At 37.2% G+C, this 14,081-nt stretch overlaps 1 long non-coding RNA gene across 1 annotated transcript; it reads left to right on the top strand.

Moving 5' to 3' along the window:
• Window positions 1–834: 834 nt before the first annotated feature.
• LOC142863852 (uncharacterized) lies at window positions 835–13,809 on the top strand. Its single transcript, XR_012914487.1, has 2 exons — window positions 835–891; window positions 13,486–13,809. It is a non-coding gene; the product is annotated as an uncharacterized LOC142863852 (long non-coding RNA).
• The last annotated feature ends 272 nt before the right edge of the window (window positions 13,810–14,081 follow it).

The raw sequence follows: 14,081 nt of genomic DNA, 5'->3' as shown, positions 1-14,081 counted from the left end.
TGCGGAGAGTCTTCCCCGCCGCTCTCCACGCCTTTGTTGACCCGCAGCCAGTGGAGTTGTGCGGTTATAAATAGAGGCGGCCGGTCGGGAAGGTGGGGGGGTGACTTTCTCCGGGCGCCCGCGGCTCGGTCGCCGCCGAGGCGACGCGGGGCGAGGGGCGGACAGAAGTGCACCGCGGGGCAGTCGGGCGCGGTGCACGCGGGTCCTGCGGCCCCGAGCCGCGGCGGTGGCGGCCAGACCTGCGCCCCTGTCTACACCCAAGGCGGTCTCCGCCAGCCACTGGCCAGCACTGCGCCCCGGAGACAGGGTGGGAGGTCGGGCAGGTCCGAGACACGGGGGACGCGGGCCGATCGCCGGCTCGCAGAGCCTTCGGGGCGCTCCCGCGTGAGCCCCGCGGGGTCCCGGCCGCGCTTGCCCCGCGCGCTCCAGCCTCCCGGTCCTGTCCCGCAGGGTCCCCGGGACAGAGCAGGGCAGACCGGCGAGCGCCCACCCCGCCGCCCAGGACCCGGCAGCTTCCATCTGCCCAAACTGGGGGTGTCCCCTCTCTGGCCCCCGCTGCGGCCCGACTGCAGGAGTCGGTCTACCGGGCGGGCGAGGGAGGCCCGCTTCCTCCGCGGCCCGGCCTGCAGGTGCCAGCGCGCCCCCGAGCGAGCGGGCGGGCGGGGTGTCCCGGGGTCGCCGGCCGAGCCGCGCGGTCCCCTCCTTCCTCGGGGCGCTCGGTGGCGCGGGACCCCGAGCGGCCCCCCGGAAAGACTCGGTCCCAGGGCCCCCCCAGCTGTCCCGCCGCGCCTTCTCCCCGCGCCCCTCCTGTCCCCGCGCGCCCCACGTCGTGCTAACTGGCCCGGCGACTCACTTTAACCGCGGAGTGACACCCAGAGCGTTAGGGGTTAGGTGCGAGGGAACCCCGCCTGGCCCCCCCACCGCCCGGCCGGAGAGGGAGGCCGGCGACACAAAACGCAAACTAAGCCCCGTCCCGGGCGGCGCTGAACTTGGAGGAGGGGGCGCGGGGAGGGAGCCACGGCCCGGGAAGGGGGGACTGGGGAGAGGGAGAGACAGCGACGAACATCTGGGGACTGGACCATATGCCGAAGCTTTGCCTTGTCCTTCAAAGTTCGGCTGCCCTTGAAGTGATTTGCCAGGCGGCCCACGGGTGACGGGGAGGGCGCGGGCGGGGACAGGGGGGCGCAGAGCGACCCCGCCGCCCCCGGGACGGCGGAGACCGGGGTCCGCGGAGCCCGCCCGCGACGGGGACGCGCGTGGTGCAGGGGAGACGCAGGACGGCGGGAGAGAAGGAGCAGAGGCGCGGAGGTTAAGGGAAAGGAAGGCCGAGGAGCACGAGAGTGGGAGAGAGAGGACAGGAAAAGAGGAACCAGACGGGGACAATAAATTGAAGACGGTCACCGAGGCGTATTAAGAAAGTGCCTGTCTCCTATTTTAGGAAAAGTGGCTTTGAGCTCTACCCCCACCCACCTTTTTTTTTTTCTTCCTTTCTCTTTTGCCCGCCAACCGCTGAACTGATTAGACTGTAATTAAGGCCATAAAGCCCTCAGATTATACACCTGTTTATTCACTAAAGTCGGGGTCTCATCAAGCAAATTAGCTGCTTCCAGGCTACACATTGGGCCTAGAGCTTGCCTGATTAATGAAGTTTATTGGGAGCTGTTAAAAGCATTAACTGGAGAAAATCTCCGCAATTCGTCATATTTAAGGGATGGAAATTAAATCTTGCTATGCAAATGAGAAAAAAAAATTTTTAAACCATCTTTAGGGGTTGCTGTCTGCATATTAGTATTTTTTAAAATTCTGTTCAGGAAACAGGTATTAGCAGGAAGCCATTATTTGGACTTAAAGTTATCAAAAATATTCAATTGCACCTTATTTGGCATTATGCTGGGGAGAGAAAAAGAAAACATAAGAAGGAAATTCCCATATGCTCTGATTCCCAAGGCAAAGAAATTTTTAAGACACCTAATCACAAAGCCAGCTTTCATAAGAAACCTAATTTTTAAAGTTAATGTAGCCACTCACAGAATGAGATTTAGGTTTAATGTTTGATGGGGGGAGGTGGAAATGATGAAATCGACAGCTGAGAGTGGAGGGAAGTTACTGTAAATGCCCTAAATAAGGAAAAAATGTGAAAATGGCAGAAAATCAGTAGAGGCATAAGAAAAGACACCCCAAAGAAGTTAATATTCTTATAAACTAAAACTGGCCATAGAAAATTCTTCTGTATCTAGTATTTGTAATCGTAAGCACTGTGGTTCTTTGGACAGGTTGAAAAGGTGTGATTAAGAATATAAACAAGGGAAGTGAGGGAAATATAACCAAGTGGAAAGAGGAAATGGAGTGCAAATTGAGAACATAATCCAGAATTTGTAAAGTATGTATTTACTTTAGGTGCTGCTTGGTGATATCATTGTCACACAAATGTTTATTAATGGTTGCAATTATAGAAGTGAAGGGAGGGTGATTTCAGTACATTAGTTATTCTTGAAAAGGGGGAACTCTTTTCCACAGGAGCAACAAAAGTCTAGATATAGATGCCTCATATTTCAACAAAATATTGAAAATAAAAACATGTAATGAATACATTATTTTAGTCAATAAAAAGCTTATCATAATGTAAATCTTTCAAGAATTATTTTTAAATCATTTCTACTATTTCTTTTCCTAAGGTCATTTTAGGTGTTAATCCAGTTTGAAATGTCTTTTTGACTATGTATTTGTTTAAGGACAATGTCATATGTTTTATAATTTCAGTAAAATATATGAAATGGTAGCATACATAAAATCTAAATTATATGAGACAAAGGGACAGGCAGATCTAATAAAAAAGTAGGTAATTTTAAAGAAAATGTATGTCATCATAATAGTCACCTCTAATGGATTCAGTTTTAAAGTATTTGATAGATCTTTATAGTTATTCTCACTAATACTATACTTTAAAATTGATTTTCTTATTAATTCTAACTTTTTTATTTTAAAAACTTAAAGAATTGAGATTTACTAATTTCTCTCATGTTAATGAAGTCACTTATAGTCAGCTAAGGAAAGTAATAGTAATCATTTATATTAATATTTCTGTTTTAAAAGTCCAAGAAATCTTTTCAATTTATGCATCCCTTCCCTTTGGGATGCATGGAGCTTACTAAAACTAAAATAATCTAAATTTAAAGTCTAGAAAATTCAATAACAACACCCACAAACATAGATAACCTTGAAAAATAGTCTTCATTTGTCCTAATCTTTAAAAATCTTTAAATTATTTGTTTACTATCTCCTAAAAACTCCAATATAGTCTAAGTCTGAACCACAAAAATCCCATTTGTTTCTATCAATATTATATATTACATTAACTCATAAAATAATTATTTTATAACAAATGAACTATAAACATTTTAATTTAAATATTAGAAATAAAAAGTAATCATTTAAAATAATTTGGGGTAATGACTAAAAATTATTGAGTAGGCATATACTACTATCCTTTGGATTATTTAGAACACATTTTATACTAACATTATAGTTATTAAAGGATTATTCAGTAAAAAGAGCATATATGTAAATTTAATTCATGTTTGTTCAAGCGAATACAAGTTTAAGAAAGACCTATTTCTCCCATAATTTTGAAGTAAACTGAAGATAAACAATTATCCTTTGCACTTAAAATTGGCCATTTATTAGGACTTTGATTTACTTTTAATATTTGATTTAAACATATAAATGGAAGAAGAGAGACAAGTAAATTTTCTGAGAGTATTTTTAAAATACATTTTGCTATTAAATATATTTTAGACAATATTTTGTGTCTCACATTTTTAAGCTCAAAACATTTAAAAATACTCTTATCAATCTTAGGATACTTGTCATTATGGTATCGTGTGTCTAATGGTTCCTTTAAAATATGGACATTTTTGTACAAAGATAATTTGCCGTCAGAGTATATAGTCATTCAGAGTGGGCTTCTGAGCTCCTAACTAATGGGTATCAGTTATTGTCATTTGTATTTCGGATCTCTAGAGTGGTATGGATAAAGAAGGTCAAAATGGTCCCTGATGAAAAGAAACTTTTAAAACGTTTGGAAAAGTTAATGAATTAGATTTCCTCGCACTTGAAGATATTAGGATTGGGAGATCAAGACTCCCATCAGCCAAATCAAGAATATTCACAGTTGGCAGGAAAACTCAAAGTTTCTTTTTCCCCACCAGAGAAATGTCCTCCCATAGCTGAAAAGTGGTAAGTCATAGAAATGATTATATTAGCTGAAGGAGTATGTTTCATTAGCAATAAACTGTGGGTATACTCAGCCTAATTTTTGTTGCATTTATTTCATGTAGCTTTTCATAAGTGCTTGAAAATACTTCTTGTAAAAATACCTTTTTTTCTTTTAAGATGCGTTTTTGCTGTGAATACAATTACAATGTTACTAACTATGATTATTATTTTTAAAATGTTTGCAACAATAATGAAAGTTCAGTGAAAAGAATGTAATTGTTAATAGAAAAGATGTACAACATTCCCCTTTTTTAAGTAGCATTTAATGATTTATGACATAAAAATGCTACTTCGATTTGCCTTTAGTAAGCAGTACTTTACCAATTATTTTCTATCTTAAGTGTTTGAAATATTACAGTATAAAATATGTTCTTTAACACCTGCATTTTTATCAAAATCTTCAAAAAATCGAAAGTGTTCTGGTGCATAGTTAATATGATCAATTGGTTTTAAAATTTTATTTTTTCATTTGTTTTCACAGAATAACATATGAAATTATGAAATATGGTATATACCTTTAAAGATGAGCCAGTATGTCCATAATATTAAGCAAATATACTTATTATACTACATTTCATATTTTGGGTTCTCAGAACTGATAGATAGCTTCTTTGTAGAAACTGACTTAAATGTTAGAATTACAGTTCAAAACTGTGTTTTGGTCCTTTTGGTACTATAAAATTATTAATGGAAAAATAGGTCCATGAAGTGAAGATAATAGTATTTTCATTCTCAACTATGCAAATATTGCTCAAAATGAAATGTTTCATTATTTTATATTTCCAAGGCAACCTTTTGAGTCTAGAAAGGTCAGTAACAGGATTTTATTTTGATACATATTATGACCTAATTCTTTCATGTGTTACAGAAATCCAAAGTGGGTAGAAGGTGCTTCTTTTTTCCTTTGATGTAAGCCTAAATTGCAACAGCTAACATGCCTTTCCCATAATTGTAATGAGATCAGTGGGTTTTAAGTATGGAATGAATCAATTATTGTTAGCAGAGCCCCCATGTAAATCATGGAATGCCAAACCAAGCTCAGGATTATAAAATGAATCTTTGACAAGTATTCAAGGTTTTGGCTTAGCCTCAATAATGAGAATGAAGTACCTACTATCAAGTGAAAGCAAAGTTTTATTCACTTACTAAGGAATACGTGCATATTCATTAAAAGAGGTCAGATTGAATGAAAGCTTTTTTTAAAAAAAGAGCATCTAGCAGCAGTAAAGATAAAAATCAATGATAAATATGTACAGTTTATGTTAAAAAGAGAAAGATTCCAAAAGCAGATTTAATAAAATGAGTGAGAAATAACTATATTAACACTGAGAAATAAAGAACCACTATTATTTCTCAGTGTTAATATAGTTATTTCTCACTCATTTTATAACACTTTTAATATCAACAACAATCAAAGGATTATCAAAAGAAATCAGAACTACTCATTGTCACTTTTAGCAATTCTTGGAATTGGATATTTTTCAACTGGGAAAAACAACAATAGAACATAAAGTTTAATAGAAGTGAAGACAGAGAAAAATGTCGATTGTATTATTTTTTATACACTGCCAAGAAGCAGGCAGATTCTGAAAGGGTTGAGAGATTCTGTTTAAATAAGATATTTCCCTCGTGCACACATTCCAACAGTCTCTTTGCTTTTCTTTCTTTTCCTTTCCTTTCTTTTCCTTTAAGATAACCGTCTCATGTAAAGTCACTGTAACTGCTTATTTAGTAACTTATAATTTACTGTTGTAAAAGGCAAGTCAGAAACATAAATGATAATAGCAGGTTTACAAATCTTTACCAATTTACTAATATATCTTAATGCTTATGATAGGGTTCTGTGGTTTTTTTAAAAATATTTTGAGTGATCCAAACAGAATATACATTTTTCTGGTTTATCCTGTTCCAGTTACATACTTCTTGAAATTAAGTTCTTTACTATATAAAATCAGTTGTGAATTAACTTATTACAGTAAATACTAAACTTAAAGTCTTAATACACATAAAAACTGTAACACCAGAGTTCTCCCATTACTTGTACATATTGTTTCTTATAGTGTATTTCTATTAATGCATTTCAGGGGTTATACACAGAAATAAAAAGCATTATTTTTAAAAAACATGTAATAAAGTTTTACGTTAAATTCAATATTCACAACACCTTACATAAAACTCTGAAATATAAATTTGTAGTTTAATAAGTTTTATGTATTTGAGCCATAACATGTGCAAAATTTTTTTAAAGTATAATATTCTGTTTATTTTTTTCCAGTTAAAATTATGTTAATATGCTAAATTATGCTTACTTCTCATATGAGAAAATTAAAAATTTTGACATAGGTGTTGTAGATATTTGTGAGAAAATAAAACCTATGTAACAGATTTTATGTGAAAAACATATTACTTAAATATTTTCCCCATCTGTTTTTTTTATTTCCTAGAATACAAAATAAACTGTATTTTGATATTCTTAAGTTTAAGTTATCACTTTTTCTAGATTTTATTTCACATATAGTCATCTTGTTTTGGCATGAATGTATGCCATTTTTATTTTTAAAGGAGATCTATTATTGATGTGCAGGTATAAATGTGAAGAGGTATCTCAAAACAAGTATGGAACTCTTGAGTGAATTGAAAATCAGAATACTGTAAATAGAAGCTTGTAAATGTATGCCTGAAACAGCTAAAATCAATGTCTGCGAATTCATATTCAAAGGCAAGTTTTTAAATCATGCGCTGAAATTGAAGAAGAGAAATGATTTCAGCATGGTGAGCATTTACAAATAAAAAACGGTGACGGCTGTGCAATGGAGGATTTTAAATTTGCAGTGAAAGTCTGACATCTGGTGGTCAAAAGAAGGAGCGTCAGAAGAGGAGGAGATTATTTAAAAAACCTTTTAGCTTTTTGATTAAATAAAAACCAATTTAAAAATTATAAGAAATTCCTTTTTTTCTATCTTCTAGACATTTTACATAGCATTTTCATCTTTTCCTAATGATTTTACCATAAGTTTTCTTTTATGTTTACATTTCTTAAATATGTTTGTGTTAAAGATACGTTTTCAAGAGGATCAAAATATTGGTCAGCAGATCTTTTTCAAATAACAATAAACATACATTTAGAAATAGTTTAATACTAATCAAATTGATCCATGGAAAATTAGTTTTATATTATACTGTTGAAATAAAAAATAACACTTCCCAAATCTTCCCAATAAATGAAAAAATTAAAAATTCCCAAAGAAATTTTGTAATTTTTAATAAAGAACAACAGCCAAAAGGTTTTAAACCTTCAAATTGAAAGTTGATTCTAGTTCCTGATAAACATTAAAAAGATATTTCCTAGAACAAAACTGTCAATAAGTAACTACTCTTTTAACCCTTAATGCCATTTTTATTAAAATGGTGCAAAAGAATTGCCAAGTTGATACAGCAAACTATGTTCTAAAACTAACAACCTACTACAGTGGAATTTGTTTATACTAGGTGAAATTAATCTTGCTTAAATTATGCAGTAATTAAATTATAACAATTTAAAAGTAAAATTAGTAATATTAATATTTTAGAAAGTAGACTTTTGTAAGGTCATCATCATATTATTTAAACATGTTCTTCAGATAACTTTTTAAAATATCACTATATAAGAATAACAAAAATCTTTTTGTTTACCCTTAAATTTCAACATACAAAACTAGAAATTAATGCAAGATTTGATATCATCTGCATATGGAAGATATGTATATTCTTGCTCTTTGTTAAAAATAACTTTAAATTTCTTTGTGAATTTTTCATTTTTTCATTTGTTTATTGGGAAGATTTGGGAAAGGTTTATTTTGATTCCAGGAGTATAACATAAAACTAATTTTCTATGGATCAATTGGATTAGTATTAAACTATTTCTAAATGCATATTTATTATTATTTGGAAAATATCTGCTGACCATATTCAAAGTGAAATGAAGTAGCCAGAGGGGAAATCTTTTGCATAATTTATGTTCCCTACGAGATTTGACCAAGCAGAGTGAAAAGTGTTAGCAATGTTAAAAACATATTCTGGTAATTGCCCCATTTTCCATTTTGCTTAGTGTATGTAGTCTTAGTGCTACTAAATTTGTTGTTTCAGGTTGTAGCTCTTTGATGTCTTCATCCAAGAAGCAGTGCGACACTCAGAATAGAGAATGCCCATGATGTACGAAAAGGCTTCTGTCATTGTAGTTTCAAAAGTCTTTCTGCAGTGGCAGATGTACAGTAGTATTGTAAGATCAACATTTCCCTATAGCTCTGGATAGAATTCATGGATGGGGTGGATGGTTATAATGGGTTGGTTATTGGTCTTCCTCATTTATGCCACTAGTATAGTGCAGGAGATTGACTTAATAATTTATTGTGAATTTGCAGAGTGAACGTTCAGTAAGACATTTCAGATGCGCAGGAACCCTCGGTAGTGAGCATGGGAGGGATTCCTCCCTACTCCGTACCACTGCAATCAAAGACATAAAACTGTTTCTATTAATTAATTTATTCATGAAAAGTTGATATTCCCACCAACTGAAAAGAGTCTCGCACTGTTCTATTCTTACAGCCCAGGTTATTCTAGGAGTGCTTATCAAATAATAAAAAACATAGGTTTTTTTTTAGAGAGATTTCTCTTTATTCTTATATATTAAATAATTATTGATGTGATTACTTAATGTATCAATACTCTCTCTCCAGCTGCTTTGAAGATAGGAATTCTTTCTCAGTAGACACTTGTAAGTAATGCAAAGTAATTTCACAGCATATTAGAATAAAATTAACTAGTCTATTAATGAATGTTAGTGGCCTGGCGTGGTGGCTCACGCCTGTAATCCTAGCACTCTGGGAGGCCGAGATGGAAGGATCGCTCAAGGTCAGGAGTTCGAAACCAGCCTGAGCAAGACCCTGTCTCTACTAAAAATAGAAAGAAATTAATTGGCCAACTAAAAATATATAGAAAAAATTAGCTGAGCATGGTGGTGCATGCCTGTAGTCCCAGCTACTTGGGAGGCTGAGGCAGGAGGATTGCTTGAGCCCAGGAGTTTGAGGTTGCTGTGAGCTAGGCTGACACCATGGCACTCCACCTGGGCAACAGAGTGAGACTCTGTCTCAAAAAAAAAAAAAAAAAAAAAATGAATGTTGGTGTTCATTTTCTTCATAAGAAGAAGACAAATTTTCTGTCTCCTAAAAATGAATATATTTTCATTCCAGAATATGCTTTTTGGGGGCTCTTTAGTTGGGGAGCCCATGTTCTTCCCTTGTTGCAACCTGGCAGACTCTAATGTGAGTGTTTGCTGTTTGCACAGATCTGAGAAGGGTTTGCTGTTTGCACAGATCTGAGAAGAAGGGACGATAACAGTTTTTGCTCACCTTAGATTTCTCAGTGCCTGGCACATACTAGAGTTCGGATAATTATTTTTTGAATGATAAATCAATAATAAATGAATGCAGAAGTGCTTTGCTTTCAGCCCCCTCCAATATCAGTAACTTTTTCCTAAAAGAGCATAAAATTGAAATATGCTTCCATCCATGTTTGAGAGAAAATAGTAAGATAAATAAATGATTACAACACACACAGAGATACATTATGTGAGAAGGCTTTGAAGGTTCTTTCCTTTGGACAAAAAAAAAAAAAAGAGAGAGATGAGCATCGTTTATCAGAAACCTTCACAATTAAGCAATCCTTGGGGTCCATGTTATAGAAGTAGGTACATGAAATAGGTAACATTTTAGCAGCTAATATCTGCATTGATAATGTTTATACAGTGCGATGCCATCTGGTCCATGAACATTTGCACATATTAATAGGCCCTGAGCTTGCAATGATATATCTTACATGCGGAAGCATGTCAGAAATTTGTAACAGATCAAATATGTGGACCCATAATAGACATTCCATTATCATGTTAACCATAATCTGAACACTTGGTTTTCTGATGATTTTACTATAAAACTATATAGTTTTAGAGCCCTCTTAATTTCTACACCTTCCCTGACCACATCACTCTTCCCCCTTTGATGATATCCTGCAATATTGACTCTCCAGCTTCTTGTTTGACATCACCAACTCTGCTTAACTATTTCCAAATGACATAATTGTCTTCCCCAAATGGTTCTAACTTCTCCAGATCAGCGAATGTGTTCCCCTTTTCCGACATTCACATGATACACAGATTCAGGATTTTTAGAGATAATGTTAACTTTTGAGGTGCCAGTACTAAATATGTCCTGGATATCTGTCTCTATAGAAATATCACAAAAATTAGTACAGATTATATGAAACATAAAATGTTTTCTTGTCTGCCAGTTTATTTAATATTATCTAGTCTCAACACCAGTCAGTCTCTGTACATTACCTATTTTTTTCATAGTGCTAAGTACTATTTTAAATTACATTATTTTGTTTTTACTTGATTAGCATCTGTCTCCCTCACTAGAATCTAAGCTCCATGAGGACAGGGACCTTTCTGCCTTGTTCATGGCTGTATCCCCAATGGGTAGAATGCTGTCTATAGGAGGTGCTTGATACGTGTTAATAATATTCCCTTGCCTGCTCCATGTAGAGTTGATACCTTACTAGGATTAGCTTCATGGTGTTAGAGTTGAATTTAGAGTTCATTTAATCTCACTGTCCATGCAGAACACAAATCTCTGAGTGATATTTAAGTGGCCTCTGTTTGTATTCTCGTGATAGGGTGTCTGTTGCATATCAAGGCAACCAGAGCAATTGTTAGAAAGCTGTTGTTATTAAAAGTTCTTTTTATTTTTAAGTTGACAGACCATGTTGTATGCTTTTATTGTGTACAATACGGTGTTGTTTTTCTTTTTTTTTTCTTTTTGTAATGACTAAAAACCTGTCTTGCTGATACATTTCACTGTTAAGTCCTAGTTTTGCTCTATGGAGCTACAAAAACAAGTCAATTTCTACATAACTACTCTTCCAATATATTCACACACACACACACACACACACACACACACACACACAATTTTCCTCTTTGAATAAAACATTACTGACATTGCTCGTTCACTCTGCTAGGTGCGCCAGACAGAAACAATCCCTGCTTTCATGTCCGCGGAGTCAAATGGGAGAGACAGATAATTAAACACATTATGTTCATAACACATGTTAAGCACAATGCTTGAATAAGAAGTACAAGATCAAAAAGAACCAAAGGAAAATCTCGTCCAGATCGAGAGCCAGCCCAAGTTGAGCCGACTCTAAAACAGATGTACAGCGTGACATCCCCTCTGCGTCCCTCCCCATGCCCCACCCCAAGTTGAACACTACTTAGCAACACTTCTGAAACTGGATTTGTGGAGTTTTTTCCTGGGTGTGATAACATAGTAAGTCTTGCCTCAATAGAGTCACAAAGCAAGAGGAGAATCTACCAGAAAGACCACTTTACATTTGGTTGACTATGTATAAGATTGGATGTTGCTATCAGCTGCTAGAATTTCATTTTGTTCTAATTTTTGAGTGAGCTCTTTAACCACTTCAGTGCCACGCTCACTGGCAGCGACACCTGGCCCACAGCCGGCACTCACAGTCCCCACAATAGTTTGTGCTGTGCCTTGATGATGAGTCCGTTTTGCTCTTGTGTGATGAGGAAAGCTTTAAAGCACTGAGAGCTTGTTTTACTTTACAGGCAGCTTTCCTTGTAATGTAAATCAGAATAGGTAACATATGCATATATGTTTTCATTATGTTATTTTTAAATGTTCACAATTTTATTTTGATAAATGAAAAATTAGGAAAGTCATATCACGGCTGTCAGCTAAAGTCGCTGTGAGCATTCATCTGTGGCTGTCGACTATAGTCCACGCTAGTACCAAAGTGGTTAAAGATTGGATTAGCTTTCTAAATCTGGTTTCATACTTTCCTTATAAAATAAGGTGTGATTCTTATGAAGAAACCTGTGTGTTTCTGGACCTTGCTCGTTTCTAATATGTGCATTTGATTTCCTATAGCAAAGATTTTCATTATATACATTTAGATCATTAATCAAATGAGTAGCTCCTTGTACTAAATAATGCATGTCATTAGCCCTATCACATGGTCATTGATCATAAAATTTTGAATAGAGATGCATGCTTAAATGTTATGATATATACTTCTAACTAGACTTAATCCGTTTGCAGGGTAAAAAATAACTGCAGTTACAGGATTTGCTTTTCAAACTCTTTTCCTCTCTTTTCCTCAAGTTTGTTACTTAACTTCAATCTTGCTATTGTTTCTTATCAAACATGCCTGCCACATTTTATCACTCATACTAAAATACATCCCTCTCTTTATACACTCTCAACACAAACTCATGTTCTTCTACACTGTTACTCTCAAGTTCTCTTACTTTCTGAACATGATTTGATCCTTGTTACAGAATCCAAATGATCCTTAAATTGCATGGGAAGAAAAAATGACTTCTTTAACTTTGTGTAACTGAGCTTTGGTCATTCCACAGATTTTGGTGATAGAGAGAAAATAGCCAAATGAACATAAACGAAAGAAACATGGAATACAGGAAACAAGAAAAACAAGCCACACATTTGACAGTTGTGGCAGATTGTGTTTTCCACACAGTATCTCTTGACCCATGTGCTCATCTACAGCCTCCCCCATCAAGAGGCAGATAATTCCCTTCCCCCTGACTCTGGGAAGGCTTCTGCCTCACTTGCAGCCAATACAACAAGGCATTAGTGATGCTGTGTGACTTCTGGGCTAGGTCATTGTCTTGGTCTGTTTGTTGCTAAAAAGGAACACCCGAGGCTGGATAATTTACAAAGAAAAGAGATTTATTTGGCTCATGGTTCTGAGGCTGTACAAGAAGCATGGCACCCACATCTGCTTCTGGTGAGGGCCTCAGGAAGCTTCCACTCACGGCAGAAGCAAAGGGGAGCAGGTGGCACGTGGCAAGAGGAAGGAAGCAAGAGAGAGACAGGAGAAGGAGCTGCCAGGCTCTTTTAACAATTAGTTCTCTCAGGAGCTAATAAAGTGCAAACTTGCTCGTTACTGTGAGGAGATCACCAAGCTGTTCATGAGGGAACCTGCCCCATGACCCCACACCTCCCACCAGGCTGTACCTCCAACACTGGGGGTCAAATTTCAATATAACATTTGGAGGGGACAAACATCCAAACTGTATCAGTCATAAAAGGTTGTAATGTAGCTTTTATCTGGCTCACTTCTTTCTAGAAGCTGCCATGTAAGCAGCCTGACTACCCTGAGGCCACCATGTTGTGAGGAAACCCAACATGAGCAGAGATCTCATCTCAACTCAGCCCATGAGCAGAGATCACACAGAAGGTCTGGACACCACATAAAGAGAGTGAAATGCCCAATCAGTCTTCAGCTGATTGCAGCCCCAGCCCCTGCCTGGCCCCTCCTCTAGCTCCAGCCACCACCTAACTGCAATCACAGAGTCCCATAGCCAGAACCACTCAGCTGAGCCCTTCCCAAATTCCTGACCCACAAAAACCATGAGGAATAATTAAATAAATGTTGTTTCTGGCCACTAAATTTTGGAGTCTTTTGTTACGCAGTAATAGACAACCAGAGCAACAAAACAATGACTTTCAGAAACTTGATGCTGAAATAAAGGAAATGAAGGATAATCTTGTTCTATGCACAGCTTTAAAAGCAGTGTAGGCTGAGATTCAGAAATATCTAATCCTCTCAAAAGGTCTCCTGGCTGTTGATATTTGTACTATGGCAGTACCTATACTTACATTTACCAAGTTTTATTAAGTATTATTGAATTTTATAAAATGTTTCACATTCATATAATATCA

Source organism: Microcebus murinus, chromosome 23, assembly GCF_040939455.1.
Source record: "Microcebus murinus isolate Inina chromosome 23, M.murinus_Inina_mat1.0, whole genome shotgun sequence".
Classification (NCBI taxonomy): domain Eukaryota; kingdom Metazoa; phylum Chordata; class Mammalia; order Primates; family Cheirogaleidae; genus Microcebus; species Microcebus murinus.
This window is presented reverse-complemented; position numbering and strand designations above follow the sequence as displayed.